At 40.9% G+C, this 16,662-nt stretch overlaps 1 long non-coding RNA gene across 1 annotated transcript in view; it reads left to right on the forward strand.

The window, feature by feature from the left end:
* The window catches only part of LOC148152160 (uncharacterized), a 71,789-nt gene that overhangs the window by 38,483 nt on the left and 16,644 nt on the right, over window positions 1-16,662 (forward strand). Inside the window, exon 2 of the long non-coding RNA XR_015758632.1 lies at window positions 3,098-3,180. This is a non-coding gene — a long non-coding RNA (uncharacterized LOC148152160). The remainder of the gene's footprint in view (window positions 1-3,097; window positions 3,181-16,662) is intronic.

Here is a 16,662-nt window from a genome sequence, read left to right on the forward strand (position 1 = left end):
GGGAGTTTCTTGGCAGTTGCTTCCACTCTGAGTTTCAAAACAATTGAATTCAGCTTCAACTCTTCCAGGGCAAATGCATAGCATTGAAGTAGTGCATCCAGACTCTGAAAAATATTCAGCAGTGAAATGAGGAGAGCAATAGCTTAACTGAATTTATCATGAGTATAAAAAGAGATGAAGTTATTCTACATTTGTAATAGCACCACTTTTCATCCACAATCAATCAAAAGAAAATAGTTTTTCAAAAGGGGAATGAATAATATAATCAGAGGAACAATTGACAATGGTATGCCTACATGCAAGGACATTTCAACTTCTCTACAGTATGGCACGGTATCATTTTAAATGAAAGAAAGCTTTGCTGAACACGATGATTAAAAGTCATTGACCTGACAGGTTAACTCTGTTTCTCCTACTGGAAATGCTGCCAGATTATTTTCAGCATCTTTTCAGACTTCCAACAGAAAAAAACATAAAGGATTTTTCTTTTGTAAACTTAATGTTATCACAACTTGTTGTGCAATGAACTTTGATTAATTTGATTCTAATTCAATTTAAAAATCGATACCTCTGATTGGAAATCATGTGTCAATTTGACTCATTTGATCAGATATAATGCATGAGGTCCAGTGTGAGAGACAGCACTGCCTGTACGATATACTCTGAGTGCTTCCCTATAGCTTGGCAAGGTTGCATCACTGCTGAGTCTAATGTCCTGAAGTTTATTAACAATACTTATTAAATATTATCAGATCTTAGAATTAAACATAGTTATTCTATGGATTCTATGTTAACTGCTTTGCAATAACAATGATAATGATAGTACTACTGGCTATTGACGATGAGTTGTTTATCTTTATACTGGAACATCACAAGACATAATATCTCTTCCTCTGAGGAAGGATAATGTGGCTATGGAAGGTGTGTATCAAAGGTTTACCAGGCTAATTTCCTGGGCTGGTAAGAATTAATTATGAAGATAGACTGGATTAGTTAGAACTTTATTCACTGAAGTTTAGAAGAATGAGAGGGAATCTCCGAGAAACTTTTAAAATTTAACAGGACTAGTGAGGGTAAAAGCAGAAAGGATGTTCTTGATAACTGATGTGTCCAGGACTAGGAGTCATAGTCTAAGGATAATTTCTTCACCGAGAGAGTAGTGATCCTGTGGAACTCTGCCAGAGAAAATAGCTGAGGCCATAACATTAAATATTTTCAAGAAGGAGATAGATATAATTCTTAAGGCTAAAGGGATTAAAGGGTATAGGGAAAAAAAAGCAGGGACAGGGTACTGAATTGGATCATCATCCATGATCATATTGATTGGTGAAGCAGGCTCAAAAGGTTAAATGGTCTATTCCTGCAGTTATTTTGCATATTTCTAAACTGAGCCATTAAGTTAATATGGTTCACATGGTGCTGTGGAACACTGTAACAGTTTAGACTTCTCTGAGTAATTGGACTTCTTTCACATTTTAGTTAAATGTCCACTGATGGAACACAACTTGCATATATCATTAAATTCTGAACACCGTTTTGGGGTACAGATAAACCATATGACAAACTACCCACACTATTTTGCTCATCCTAACCTTTCTCAAAGCAAAAATACAAATGACAGCCTGTCTTTCTTTATAAGCTATTTGTTGAACTATAAAATGTTGATTGATCCTTTCTTTGAATAACTGAAATTCTGCTAGAATGTCAATGCATTACTCATGCATGCTCAGGCATTTGCTTGTCATGATTATTGTGTAGAGTTACGTTCTTTAAAAATCTTAGCATACAAAGGATTTGCATTGCAGTGTAATTTGTTTCCTTATAGGTTAGGCCTTGGAATATACACAATGCTGACTGGTTCTAGTTAGATAGATGTCTTGAAATCTATTAACAACATTATTTTCACCAACATAAGATCTCAGACTTGCATGTAATCTTGATTCTATTTTTACTGACCATATTGAACAAATGAAAGTAACTGCAATAACAATAATAATGATGATACTATTGACTACTAAAGGACAGGTATGGGACATTTATACTGGAACATCAAATGTTGTAATGCCACCCAACTATCTAAAAGGCACACTGCCTATTGAATCGGAATCTGTGCAATAATACAACATAGAACCATAAAGGTTGCATCCAAACACACTGCGAAATTTGTCAGTTCTTGTTAGCAAAGGTCTCGGTAAATCCCATGCTCCCTGACAAGTAAATTAATTAAGAATACTTGGAGAGTCTGATATGCAAATTTGTTTTGGTATTTTGAACATCTTTTAAGGGATCACCGATGGATCCTTAAGAACAGCCACGAAAACTTGCAAAACGTTGTTACTAACACCTGGCAAGAAATATTAGTGGTTTATGGTTCCAGAAGATGATGCAACTTTAAATATTAAGAAGAAATACACATGCTAGGCAATATTTCACACCGTAAAACAAAGGCTTCACATCCTTGTTTCAAAGGAGAACAATCCCCTGAGAAATTAACAAGAAAAGTCGATTTTACAATAATCCTTGTTTGTTAATCATGATCATTAAGAAGAGAAATAAATACAAGTATTATGTATTCAAGAATTTTACAGGAACAATTTAAATGCATTGACAGGAACGGTGTGGAATAGCATCCACCCTAATCAGAGAGAAAAAAGTCCTTTGTTAATAAATCAAGCTAGCTTTGGCCAATTAGCTCATTGTTGAAACGAAGGGGCCACATTGGGCAGGAAACAGGTGTCACTGGTGACGTTTGGGAAGCTAGACTGAGTGAATGTCCATTCCACAAGAAATAAGAAGTAAAACAAGCTCAGGATCTTTGTCAAATATAATCTTGAGAAGTGTTTCCTTTTCGAGGACTCTTCAATGTTTATGAGCACACCCTGTTCCTTGTCATAAGAGAACTGCTTTTTCAAACACAATAAGCATTTTGATGAATTTGCAAAAGCAAAAGACATCATTGCTTTTAAATAAAAATGTTTTTAGTACTGGGAAAGATAATACTATTGAATAAATTGCTAATAGCTCTGAGATTATGTTATGGAAATGAATGTTAAATCATGGCTTGCAATTAACTTAATTTCTTAAAATCTATAAACAGAAAAGAACAACAGAAGACATGTTTTTAAAAATACAAGGGCATTTGGATCTAATGAAACAAATTTGCACCTTGATAAGTAACTGGTAAGTAAGACACTGTTGCTCACTGTAAATCACAATCTAAATGAAAAGTACACAAATACTTTAATATTCCTTAAGGGGAGCATACTGAGATTCAACTGAAGTATGCAATTCAGGAAATTGACATGGTGGAGTATTTTAGGAATGGTGTATCAAAAATAATTATGTAGATGTCATTCAAAATATGTTACCTTTTTATCTGCAGTGCTGATTCTTAAGAGGCCTCAGCTCAGTCAGCTTTTGTATGCATAAAATATTTTTATAAATATAGTTGGCTGGAGTATTGCTTAAAGGAAAGGTATAGTCATTGAATTACAGAATCCCTACAGCGGGGGAAGCAGGCCATTCAGCCCATTGAGTCTACACTGATCCTCTGCAGAGCAACACACTCAGGCCCACCTTATTCCTGTGACTCTGCATTTCCTTTGGTTAATCCACCTAGCCTGCACATTCCTGAACACTATGAGCAATTTAACATGGCCAAACCACCTAACCTACTCATCTTTGGTCTGTGGGAGGAAACCGGAGCACCTGGTGGAAACCAGAACGGACATGGGGTGAATGTGCAAACTCTGCCTGAGGCTCAGCAACTTCCATGTTGGTTGTGTCCAGTATAGGCGGCGGCCAAGTGGTTGCAGAGGGATTGTGGTGCAAGTATCATTAATGGTAATGAACTGGCTCAGGACTGATAAACTCTCTTCATACTATACCTTTCTTTTTTATCCTTAAATTATTCAATATTTGCAAGTATCATGGCAAAAAAAAGAAAGCTTTTCGCTGTTTTTTGTGTGTTCTTACTGTAAAATATACATGACAATGAAATCAAAATCAACATCAGTGCTAACCACTGAGCCACCGTGCCTGGGAGCAGCACCAAGTATACCTAAACATGAGCTGTCAACCCAGTGAAGCTCCACAATAGGACTACTAATGTACCCATCAATGGAAGCCGCATGCAACAGACTGGGTTGGGTGCCTCCACAAGCATCAGATCAGATCAAAGCTCTGCAGTCCTGCTACATGCATTCATGAATAGTGGTGGACAATTCAACAACTCACTGAAAGAGGAGGCTGTACAAATATCCCCAACCTCAACCATGAAGGAGGCTGGCACATCAATCCAAAATGTAGGGCTGAAGCATTCGCAACAACCTTCGACCACAAGTACCATGTGAATGGTCCATGACAGATATCAGTTTTCAGCCAAGATTTGATTTATTTCATGTGACATCAAGAAATGGATGAAGACAATACACTGTAGGACCAAAGGTAGGCTATTCAGTCCATTAAATCTGCTCCAACATTCAGAGAGGTCATGGCTGATCTGATCATTCTTAACTCCACTTTCCTACCTTTTCCCCATAACTCACTGAACACCCTAAGACACGGGGTACTGTAAAAGCTATGGGCCTTGACAAACTTCCTTCATGGTAAGATGCTATCACTGGACTAAGTAACAGGCTAATAGTCTGAGTGCATGTGTTCAAATCTAACTGGGGCAGATGTTCATATTAAATTTAAATAATCTGCAATTAAAAAATAAAGTTAGGCTAATGGTCAGCCCCTATTCACTCTAGATTATTTTGGTGACAATGTGGTTAATTCATATGAAAAGCAACATTCTGAGTTAGAACTTACTTGTAAGTCACATAAGATTGAGATAGAGATAGAAAATAAGCTTTGCAATTATTTTCTCCAAATCCTTTTTAAGAATATTGTTGCTTCCAGATTAATAAAAATTTAAGCCTCAATCTTATTATATTTAGGCAATTTGTAATTGTTGTCAGGTATCATAGACAGTCTTTTCCCAGTGAGGCCTGGCAAATTTTCTTGTACCATTGTCATAAACGTTCCTCATGGCACCCCTCTCAGTCAGTGCTAGCCCGATTCTCCCACTCACCATAGCCAGAAGTGCACATCAAACTAGAATATCACAGGATCCCTGGCACTGGTGCCATCTTTGAAAGGCCTTTGTGCACCTGATCAAGCATTGTCAATATGGACATGCCCTGCACAGTCATGACATTTCCTCCAGCTTGGAAGTTAAAGGGAAATTTCTGCCCTGCTTTATGAACAGGGTCCTGAGGGCCTTGTGGACAAGATGTAATGCAGGAGGATATTCTCTTCTCCCAGGACTGGGAGAGGAGGCCTCAGCACCAGACCCTGTTGTCCTAGTGTCACCAATCTCCATTCTACCAGAGTAAGTGCTAACATCTTCTTTCCAATGTCTTGCACTCATTCTATCACTGTTATAGGACCCATCACCCACAAGGATATTCCTTACCACTCTCACTATTGCATGCAACATAGAGTCATAGAGATGTACAGCATGGAAACAGATTCTTCGGTCCAACCCGTCCATGCCGACCAAATATCCCAACCCAATCTAGTTGCACCTGCCAGCACCCGGCCCATATCCCTCCAAACTCTTCCTATTCATTTACCCATCCAAATGCCTCTTAAATGTTGCAATTGTACCAGCCTCCACCATATCCTCTGGCAGCTCATTTTGCGTGAAAAGGTTGCCCCTTAGGTCTCTTTTATATCTTTCCCCTCTCACCTTAAACCTATGCCCTCTAGTTCTGGACTCCCTGACCCCAGGGAAAAGCTTTTGTCTATTTATCCTATCTATGCCCCTCATAATTTTGTAAATCTCTATAAAGTCACCCCTAAGCCTCCGACGCTCCAGGGAAAACAGCCCCAGCCTGTTCAGCCTCTCCCTACAGCTCAAATCCTCCAACCCTGGCAACATTCTTGTAAATCTTTTCTGAACCCTTTCAAGTTTCACAACATCTTTCCGATAGGAAGGAGACCAGAATTGCACGCAATATTCTAACAGTGGCCTAACCAATGTCCTGTACAGCCACAACATGACCTCCCAACTTCTGTACTCAATACTCTGACCAATAAAGGAAAGCATTCCAAATGCCTTCTTCACTATCCTATCTACCTGCGACTCCACTTTCAAGGAGCTATGAACCTGCAAACCAAGGTCTCTTTGTTCAGCAACACTCCCTGGGACCTTACATTAAGTGTATAAGTCCTGCTAAGATTTGCGTTCCCAAAATGCAGCACCTCACATTTATCTGAATTAAACTCCACCTGCCACTTCTCAGCCTATTGGCCCATTTGGTCTAGATCCTGTTGTAATCTGAGGTAATCCTCTTCACTGTCAACTACACCTCCAATTTTGGTGTCATCTGCAATCATAGAGATGTACAGCATGGAAACAGACGCGTCAGTCCAACCAGTCCATGCTGACCAGATATCTAGCCTAATCTAGTCCCATATGCCAGTGCTTGGCCCATATCCCTCCAAACCCTTCTTATGCATATACCTGTCAGATGCCTTTTAAATGCTGCAATTGTACCAGCCTCCACCACTTCCTCTGGCAGCTCATTCCATACACACACCATCCTCTGTGTGAAGACATTGCCCCTTAGATCCCTTTTATATCTTTTGTCTCTCATACTACACCTATGCCCGCTAGTTCTGGAGTCACCCACCCCAGGGAAAAGACCATGTCTATATATTCTATCCATGCCCCTCATGATTTTATAAACCTCTATACAGTCACCCCTAAGCCTCCGACGCTCCAGGGAAAACAGCCCCAGTCTATTCAACCTCTCCCTATAGCTCAAATCCTCCAACCCTGGCAACATCCTCATAAAACTTTTCTGAACACTTTCAAGTTTCTCAACATCCTTCCAAAAGGAAGAAGACCAGAATTGCACACAATATTCCAAAAGTGGCCTAACTAATGTCCTGTACAGCCACAACATGACCTTCCAACACCAAAATTCAATGCTCTGACTAATAAAGGAAAGCATACCAAATACCTTCTTCACTATACTACCTACCTGTGACTCTACTTTTCAGGAACTATGAACCTGCACTCCAAGGTCTCTTTGTTCAGCAATGCTCCCTAGGACCTTACCATTAAGTGTATAAGTCCTGCTCTGATTTGCTTTTCCGAAATACAGCACCTCACATTTATCTAAATTAAACTCCATCTGCCACTCCTCAGCCCATTGGCCCATTTGATCAGGATCCTATTGTACTCTGAGGTAACCTTCGTCGCTGTCGACTACACCTCCAATTTTGGTGTCATCTATAAACCTACTAACCATGCTATCTATGTTCACATCCAAATCATTTATATAAGTAATGAAAAGCAGTGGACCCAGCAATGATCCTTGTGGCACACCACTGGCCACAGGCCTCCATTCTGAAAAGGAACCCTCTACCACCACCTCTGTCATTTACCTTCAAGCTAGTTCTGTATCCAAATGGCCAGTTCTTCCTGTATTCCATGAGATCTAACCTTGTTAACCAACCTTCCATGAGAACATCTTTGCTCTCTGACTCACCTAACATCCCAAATCACTAACCTTACATGCTGTCTGCATTGACTACTTACTCATTTGGGACACCTCACTACCTTTCCTCTGCCTGCACTCGTGCTATCAGCTGTGCCAACCACTTACATCTCAACCAATCCCTCCCATTCTCCCATTCCAAGGCAGAAAGCACCAAAGTGGTGGTTTGGTGCCTGATGCTCCTCATCCTGTATGAGGAATGGAGCCTAACCTTGTCTGCCAAGATTGTGCCCAAGACTCCACTCTGATATCAGAGGCTACCCTGACGTACTGTGCCAGTACTCACCAACTGAAGGGCATCTCCCTTGAAGTGACTGAGAACTGCTCCTCATAGACTTTGAAATATGACGATTTGCTTGAAGCATGTGTAGTGGCACCTTGTGTATGTGTGAGATCAATAAAGTACGGTGTCACACAACAAAATGCCCGCCCTCTTTGATTGATGCCAGCTGACAATTACAACAAGCTGTCTGGCTTTGCATCTGTGCTAAAAGGCAAAACAAAACAGAAGGACTGTGAGCCTTTAAGCTCTGGCTGAGGAGGCAAAGTGATTAAAGACAAGGCAAACTGAGATACTGTGAGGATCCAGCTGGGTGCTAAGTGAGTGAGCACTAAGAAAGAAAGTGAGCATCTCTGAGATGTAGTCTGGTTCAGTTTATGATCTGGACTTCTGTCCCTGTGTGCAATCTATCCTGACAAGAGCATTGCAATGATAGGTGCCAGCACCTTTCAAAGTCCAGAATTAAAGTGCAGAAACATGCTGCAAATGAATCGGAGATGCTTCCTGAGGATATGGAGAATTGGGCATGTGTCAGATATCAGTGCCCATGGCTATGGGTTGAGGTGGGCTCTGTCCATGGAATGTGCCATGAAGTATTGGTGCCAGGTGTTCAAGATGTAAATCCAGAGGAGCAAACAGTGAACTAAAGTTGCTAGGCAGCCACTCTGGCTTCCATGTTGAGAACTCTTGGTGACTAGTTTCTATCTGGTGGGTGGCAGAATTGGAGAGTACATATTAATGAGGTGAGATTAAGTAATAATGAGGGTGATAATGAGGGATTATCTCCATTAAGCTTGTCTCCATCCGCTAGCAAGAGTCTTATCTCCAAATCCGGTACTTAGTTGGAAGACAAAACTTGTTTTTCTCACATTGAGAAAGGCTTCACTCAACTTCTCAGATGATTCGCCCAAATTTCTCGTCATAACCCACATCTATCAAGGGCTGGGAAGATTCCACCATTTGAATTTTTTCAGCAGTGCTGCAGATTATTTAGCACATTGTAGCTGTACTGGCTCTATGCCAGAACTAAAGATCTAACCATTGAACTGATGTTAATTACCTGAACTTGGGTGTGCAGGGCACAATCTCAAAGTTTGTGGATGTCACAAACTGGAACATACTGTGAACTGTGAGTACCTATTTAGGCTATTTGGCAAAATAAGCAGCAAGGATATGAGGGAAAGGTTTATTTTCACAGGGAGTTGTTAGGATCTGGAATGCACTGCCGAGTAATTACTGTCCAGAGAGAATTGGACAATTATCTGAACATGAATCTTTGCAGGGCTTCAGGGAAAAAAAGCAGTGGGGTGGGATTAGCTGATTTTTTTTGTAGTTGAGATTTGGAATAGATATAACCTCAATTATCTATTTCTGTGTTATAACTATTTTGTAATTCAATGATTCTAAAAATTCTAAACTTCCCTCATCTTATTTTGCTTCATGTTTTTATTCAGTAGGTTTCATTTCCCTTGCAGTTTTACTGATGTCTTTTATTGGTGAACTCCTTTGTTTGTATTCCAGTCAAGTATAATGTTGAAAATTATTTCCTCAAAAATAAAGTGAATTTTGATTTAAGTTGCACATGTTATTTTCTCAGGAGATTGTAACGTTGGTAAATCTGCCAAATTGGCAATGGTGAATATGTTTCACCGGATGGATATAAATTTCTAAATTTGTTGGATCTCCTGTTTCCTCAAAGCTGGGGACTTTCTGTAAGCCCTTTGTTTTGAACTATGTTTGGAAGCTTTTCTGTGAAGCGACTCCCCAATCCCCCCACCACCACCAACCCCCCCCCACCCCCCAACTTTCTCTATAATATGCAGAGTTTAAATTTACAGGCAGGCCAGAGAGCATAGAAGTTTATTAAGAAATGAGAAATTTGCCAGAGACTTAGTGAAGAAAACATATATGTTATGAAAATCCTTTCTCTTTCAGTAGTGTGGCTGAAGAAGCAGTCAGACCATGCAATGATCCCAAGAGGGATACAATGTCAAATTGATTCATGGGATAGGAGGTTCTCTAACTAATTTTCTTCTTAATGTTCATGGAAGAAACTACGGGTTATTTCTTAGAAGAAATTTCTTAGAAGAAAGTAGGAAATATTACAAATCACAATGAAAGAGAAAACAACTAGGTTGAGGTCAAGGCACCCAGCTAAAGTAGTCCACGTAAAGGAAAATGTGAAAACAATGGGTCATGTCATTGGGGATCTTTTAAGGACTTACTGTTAGCAACAATATTTGAAGTAAACCAAACTTAGGCATTGAAATTCCACTGGTAACATTGCTAAGCAATGTGTGTATTGTCAATGGATTTGGGACAGATATACTATCCACAAAGACATTCACACTGCATTAGCAGGATGTCATAGAGCCATAGAAAATTGGATCAAAAGTGGGCCATTCAACCAGTCAAGACCGCTCCATTCAACATGATGGTGGATGATCTTCTATCTAAACGCCATGCTCCTATTCTGCCCATACCCATGAGTCACTCGACTTCCAAACTTCTCCTACTCAATGTGCTTATCCAAATGTCTTTTAAACATTGTAACTGCACCCGCATCCGCCACTTCCTCTGGCGGTTCATTCCACACATAATCACTCTCTGTGTAAAAAAAGTTGTGCCATTCATCTAAATTCTCTTGAGAATATAAGCACATTGTGCTCAGTCAAATAACAGGCTGCTTCGGCAGTGAAAATGTGCCAACATTCTTAAAGGAAAGAATGCCCAAAATATGTCACTATTCTGCACTGGGCAAGCTGGCATGTTGGCCGACACAGATCAAGCATCCGCACATTTCAGGCAGGATTTGCAATGAGTTAATCAGTGTAGAAGAAATTTCACAGAAAGGTGAGGTTCCATTATACAACCTCTTTTAACACAAAGTCATCTTCATAATCCATGCTTGAGGTCATCTGACCTTTCCAGGAATTACTTTCCACACATCCAATAAAACCTTTTCCTTTGATAGCCTGAGGATTTTCAAAGTCACATGTTAGGAATGTTAAGAAGGTTTCCTCGAATGCCTACCACTCATTTGGGTTGATAAGAAAATAATGAAATGCCTGCCTGTCAGCACATTTAGATTGAATAGCAGCTGCCAGTTACTACTGAGCTCTAATGTTATTGGATTTCTTGCCCTTTTTTAGAATTAATAGTATCTCAGCATCTTCTTCAGAAAATATTGCAGACTGGCACTGGAAAACATCAATATATTTCATCAAAGTGATTTCAAAATTTGCAAAATATTGTACTGTACAATTATCATTGTTGCTTTCAAATATCTCCATGGCCCAGTGTCTTCAATTCTCTGTAACTCCCACCTGTTAGTACTTCACCATTGGTAGTTATATGTTCAACTGTCTGGCACACTTTCTAAAATCTAGTTAACAATAAACATCAAATAGTACAGACCCTTCGGCCCATTATGCTGTGCTGAAAATCATGCCAAATTAAACTAATCCCTTCTGCCTGACCTTAGTCCATATCAATAGACAATAGACAATAGGTACAGGAGTAGGCCGTTCTGCCCTTCGAGCCTGCACCACTATTCAATATGATCATGGCTGATCATCCTTAATCAATATCCTGTTTCTGCCTTATCTCCATAACCCTTGATTTCTCTATCCTTGAGAGCTCTATCCAACTCTTTCTTAAATGAATCCGGAGACTGGGCCTCCACTGTCCTCTGGGGCAGATCATTCCACACAGCCACCACTCTCTGGGTGAAGAAGTTTCTCCTCATCTCTGTCCTAAATGGTCTACCCCATATTTTTAAGCTGTGTCCTCTGGTTCGGCACTCACCCATCAGCAGAAACATGTTTCCTGCCTCCAGAGTGTCCAATCCTTTAATAATCTTATATGTCTCAATCAGATCCCCTCTCAGTCTTCTAAACTCAAGGGTATACAAGCCCAATCGCTCCAGTCTTTCAGCGTAAGGTAGTTCTGCCATTCCAGGAATTGACCTCGTGAACCTACGCTACACTTTCTCAATAACCAGAATGTCTTTCCTCAAATTTGGAGACCAGAACTGCACACAGTACTCCAGGTGTGGTCTCACCAGGGTCCTGTACAGCTGCAGAATAACCTCTTTGCTTCTCTACTCAATCCCTCTTGTTATGAAGGCCAGCATGCTATTAGCCTTCTTCACTACCTGCTGTACCTGCATGCTTACCTTCATTGACTGCTGGACAAGAACACCCAGATCTCTTTGTACTGCCCCTTTACCTTAGGTAGTAATCCGCCTTCCTGTTCTTGCCACCAAAGTGGATAACCATACAGTTATCCACATTAAACTGCATCTGCCATGCATCTGACCACTCACCTGTAATCTCCTAAAATCCTCCTCACATTTCACCCTGCCACCCAGCTTAGTATCATCAGCAAATTTGCTAATGTTATTGCTGATACCATCTTCTATATCATTAACATATATTGTAAAATGCTGCGGTCCCAGCACTGATCCCTGCGGTACCCCACTGGTCACTGCCTGCCATTCCGAAATGGAGCTGTTTATCACTACTCTTTGTTTCCTATCAGCCAACCAACTTTCAATCCAAGTTAGTACTTTGTCCCCAATACCATGCGCCCTAATTTTGCTCACTAACCTCCTATGTTGGACTTTATCAAAAGCTTTCTGAAAGTCCAGGTACACTACATCTACTGGATCTCCCTTGTCCATCTTCAGAGTTACATCCTCAAAAAATTCCAGGTTAGTCAAGCATGATTTCCCCTTCATAAATCCATGCTGACTCTGACCTATCCTGTTACTACTATCCAGATGTGTCGTAATTTCATCCTTTATAATAGACTCCAGCATCTTTCCCACCACCAAAGAATCCTTCAATTCTTTGCATATTAATGTGCTCATCTAGTTCTTTAGCTAAGTTTGTGATTGTCTAATGCAATAGGAGATTCCCAGTTAGACTCGGGAAGTATTTTAATCATATCTGCAAAGTATTCCTGAAAGAGGTCAAACATTGCCCTTTGACTCATGGGGCATGTGACAGACCAAAGTGGAAAAACTTCATTTGGAAGAATCATAGAATCCCTACAGTGTGGAAACAGGCTATTTGGCTCAAGTTATCACCAGCCCACTGAAGAATATCCCACCCAGACTCACCCCCCTAACCTATCCCTGTAACCCTACATTTTCCATGGCTAATCTACACATCTCTGGACACTGTGGGCAATTTAGCATGGCCAATCCACCTAGCCTGCACTTTGTTGGACTACCAGTGGAGTGCCACAAGGATCAGTGCTGGGTCCACTGTCATTTTGTCATTTACATAAATGATTTGTGGGCGGCACAGTGGCACAGTGGTTACCACTGCTGCCTCACAGCGCCAGAGACCTGGGTTCAATTCCCACCTCAGGCAACTGTCTATGTGGAGTTTGCACATTCTCCCCGTGTCTGCGTGGGTTTCCTCCGGGTGCTCCGGTTTCCTCCCACAGTCCAAAAATGTGCAGGTGAGGTGAATTGGCCATGCTAAATTGCCTGTAGTGTTAGGTGAAGGGGTGAATGTAGGGGAGTGGGTCTGGGTGGGTTGCTCTTCGGAGGGTCGGTGTGGACTTGTTGGGCCAAAGGGCCTGTTTCCACACTAAGTAATTTAATCTAATCAAATTTGAATGTGAGCATAACAGGTACAGTTAGTAAGTTTGCAGATGACACCAAAATTGGAGGTGTAGTGCATAGCGAAGAAGGTTACTTCGTATTACAACAGGATCTTGACCAGATGGGCCAATAGGCTGAGAAGTGGCAGATGGAGTTTAATTCAGATAAATGTGAGGTGCTGCATTTTGGGAAAGCAAATCTTAGCAGGACTTATACACTTAATGGTAAGGTCCTAGGGAGTGTTGCTGAACAAGGAGACCTTGGAGTGCAGGTTCATAGTTCCTTTGAAGTGAAGTCATAGGTAGATAGGATAGTGAAGAAGGTGTTTGGTATGCTTTCTTATATTGGTCAGAGTATTGAGTATAGGAATTGGGAGGTCATGTTGAGGCTGTACATTGATTAGGCCACTGTTGGACTATTGCACGCAATTCTGGTCTCCTTCCTACCGGAAAGATGTTGTGAAACTTGAAAGGGTTCAGTAAAGATTTACAAGGATTTTGTCAGGATTGGAGGATTTGAGCTATAGGGAGAGGGTGAACAGGCTGGGGCTGTTTTCCCTGGAGCATCGGAGGTTAAGGGGTGACCTTATAAAGGTTTACAAAATCATGTGGGGCATGGATAGGGTAAATAGACAAAGTCTTTTCCATGGGATGGGGAGTCCAGAACTAGAGGGCACAGGTTTAGGGTGAGAGGGGAAAGATATAAAAGAGACCTAAGGGGCAACTTTTCACAGAGGGTGGTATGTGTATAGAATGAGCTGCCAGAGAAAGTGGTGGAGGCTGGTACAATTGCAACATTTAAAAGGCATTTGGATGGGCATATGAGTAGGAAGGGTTTGGAGGGATATGGGCCGAGTGCTGGCAGATGGGACAAGATTGGGTTGGGATATCTGGTTGGAATGGATGGTTTGGACTGAAGGGTCTGATTCCATGCTGTACATCTCTATGACTCTGTGACTTTATGACGTGAGGAAACTGGAGCACCTGGAGGAAACCCGTGCAGATACGGAGAGAACATGCCAACTCCACACAGACAGTCGGAACCTGGATGTCTGGCGCTTTGTGGCAGTAGTGCTAAGCAACGAGCCACTGTGTGTTCAGACTCTGAACACTTCAAATGATTCTGTTGGTATTGTGTAGAGGCGAAGGGAAAGCATCAGAGGGAGTGCACATGTCTCCAAGCAACATGTCTACCCAACCTTTGAAGCATATGCCCTAACTCTGGCAGAATTTGCAGATCATGCGTTGGAGTTATCAGCAATAACACAGTCATATGAGGAATTGCCACAGCAGGGTGCCTGATGTGACAATGCTTATGTTACAATTTCAATGTTTCTTTTCTATGTTATCCCCCATCCCTTCACATCAATAACTTTCACATTTCTTTTGAAATTGTGTTCCCTGGATCTAGCTTCCCCAATCAGGGCAACATCTTACCTCTGTCACCCCAATCTACCCCACTTCAGGTATTTTGCAGCATTCAATAGCTGTAAGGTTTTTGAAAATTGACAAAATACATGTCCAGCTTTAACCATCTCTCTTCATAGGAATGCCCTTCAGAGAGTCGCTGTGGACTTGTTGGGCCGAATGGCTTGTCTCCATGCTGTAGGGATACAATAATTCTTCCCATCCCAGAAACAAGTCTGGTAAATAAGTCTCTATTGTGTTCCATCTACTGCCTAGAAGGTGAAGGGCAGCAAACCATGGGAACACCACCACCCACAGCAAGCTCCCTCCAAGCCGCATCCATCCTCCCTAGCATGTGATACCCACATCCCCTGACGAAATAAAAAATAATCATTATGTGACCAACTCACTGAAGATCATTTTCAAAATATTTAGCCATTCCGTCCCAACAGCCTATTGGCAGCTAATAAGACACAATTGATAATGGAACTTTCCAGGGTGCAGAAAAGAAGAAAAAAACTGGCAAACCTCTTACCCATGAAGCAAGCAACCTACAGCAGACAAGTTTCCAAGATCTGCCAATGATGTTTGATGAATGATGCTTGATGACTGATGCTCCTTCCTTGCTTCAATGTTAATATAGACTCAATGCTGAACTTTCACTTCAGAGATACACAGAGATGTTATTCCAGCGGATTTTTGGGCTTTTTATTTCTAACACTATTTCCTCAAGCCTGATTTATTTTACAAATCATTTCCAAACCTCTGACATTTCAAATAAACATAGTAAATCATGAAATGTGAGATTTTTGAAGTGCATATATTCAAACAGAGGTAATTTATAAGTCTATAAGAACTTTGGAATTCAGCTTTGCCTCATAAGCCAAGTTATGTCCAAGAGTTTATGTATTTTCTCTTCTCAGAATTTGGAAATACTTTCAGAATTGAACTTAGTGCACTTAGTCTAAAGAGGGTACAAATCTGAGAGCGGTGCAGGAGTAGAGGGATATAGATATGAATGTACATAGGCCATTGAAAGTGGTTGGACATGTGGAGAACATTTAGTAAAGCAGACAATGTCCTCAGCTTTAATAATAAGGAAGTAGAGCAAGCAGGTGATGTTGAACTTGTACGAGCCACTTGTTTGACCTCAGTTGGAGTATTGTGTACAGTTGTGGGCACCACATAAGAGGAAAGATGTGAATGCATTAGAGAGAGTGCAGAAGTGATTTACAAAAATGGTTTCAAAAGTGAGAGTTATAAGGATAGATCGAAGAGATTGAAATCTTTCTCCTTGGAGAGAAGAAGGCTGAGAGGAAATTTGATCAAGTTTGTCAAGATCATGAGCAGGCTGGACAGAGTAGTAGGGAGAAACTGTTCCTACTAGTAAAATAAAAAAGAATGAGAGGGTATAGTTATAAAGTGGCATACAATGGTGATAATGAGAAAAAAACCTTTTCACATGGTAAGTGGAACAAGGTATGAAATGCATTGTGATGGAGGCAACTTCAACTGAGGCATTCAAGACAGCATTGAGTAATTATTTGGATAGAAATGGTGTGCAGGGAAATGGGGAACAGGCAGGATTGGCACTAGGTAACTAAATAATTGGTACAGTACAGTCACGATGAACTGAATGGTCTCCTTCCATGATAATCCTAATTTTCAAAAGAATGTTGTGATAATCATTGCACTCCTTGTGTAACAGTGCCCTGAGAGTCAGGAAGGCAAGTGCTGGATACTGGACTAACTTAGTGAGTTGCTACAGTGCATCTGTTGTAAATACTACAATACAGAGCACGT

The sequence above is a fragment of the Chiloscyllium plagiosum genome, unplaced genomic scaffold (genome assembly GCF_037043375.1).
Source record: "Chiloscyllium plagiosum isolate Xiang-an unplaced genomic scaffold, Cpla_swu_hap1 HiC_scaffold_1, whole genome shotgun sequence".
NCBI classification, from domain to species: domain Eukaryota; kingdom Metazoa; phylum Chordata; class Chondrichthyes; order Orectolobiformes; family Hemiscylliidae; genus Chiloscyllium; species Chiloscyllium plagiosum.